We start from the raw sequence: 1,205 nt of genomic DNA, 5'->3' as shown, positions 1-1,205 counted from the left end.
AAACCTGAAGTGAAGCAACGGAATCTATAACTAGTGTCACAGGAATGGTTCAAAACACAGTCTGTAAGAAGGGTCAGACTTCTTGTAGATAAGTCGGCCTTGTGCCTTTTGTATTGAATTCCGATGCAATTTCTGTGTTTCACCGACAATAAGAAGGTCCAAGGGATACAGTAAACCTAAAGTGAAGCATCGGAATCTATAACAAGTGTCTTAGGAATGGTTCAAAACATGGACAGTAGGAAGAGTCAGTCTTCTAGTACTTAAGTCGGCATTGTGTAATTCGGAAGCAATTTCTGTGTTTCATCGTCAATAAGACGGTCAGGGGGATACAGTAAACTAGAAGTGAAGCATCGGAATCTATAACTAGTGTCTCAGGAATGGTTCAAAACATAGGCAGTTGGAAGAGTCAGTCTTCTTGTACTTAAGTCGGCATTGTGCCTTTTGTATTTAATTCCGATGCATTTTCTGTGTTTCATCGTCAATAAGAAGGTCCAAGGGATACAGTAAACATAAAGTGAAGCATCGGAATCTATAACTAGTGTCACTGGAATGGTTCAAATTATAGACAGTAAGAAGAGTTAGTCTTCTTGTACTTAAGTCGGCATTGTGCCTTTTATATTAAATTCCGATGCAATTTCTGTGATTCATCGTAAATAACAAGGTCCAAGGGATACAGTAATCCTGAAGTGAAGCATCGGTATCTATAACTAGTGTCACAGGAATGGTGCAATTCATAGACAATATGATGAGTCAGTCTTCTTGTACTTAAGTCGGCATTGTGTCTTTTGTATTTAATTCCGATGCTATTTCTGTGTTTTATCGTCAATACGAAGGTCCAAGGGATACAGTAAACCTGAAGTGAAGCATCGGAATCTACAACTACTGTCACAGGAATGGTTCAAAACATAGTCAGTAAGATGAGTCAGTCTTCTTGTGCTTAAGTTGGCAAATTGCTTTTCGTATTTAATTCCGATGCAATTTCTGTGTTTCACCGTCAATAAGAAGGTCCAAGGGATACAGTAAACCTGGAGTGAGGCATCGGAATCTATAACTAGTGTCACAGTAATGGTTCAAAACATAGACAGTAGGAAGAGTCAGTCTTCTTGTACTTAAGTCGGCATTGTGCCTTTTGTATTTAATTCCGATGCATTTTCTGTGTTTCATCGTCAATAAAAAGGTCCAAGGGATACAGTAAACATGAAGTG

The sequence above is a fragment of the Schistocerca serialis genome, chromosome 8 (genome assembly GCF_023864345.2).
Source record: "Schistocerca serialis cubense isolate TAMUIC-IGC-003099 chromosome 8, iqSchSeri2.2, whole genome shotgun sequence".
Lineage (NCBI taxonomy): Eukaryota > Metazoa > Arthropoda > Insecta > Orthoptera > Acrididae > Schistocerca > Schistocerca serialis.
Note: the sequence above shows the minus strand (reverse complement) of the source record.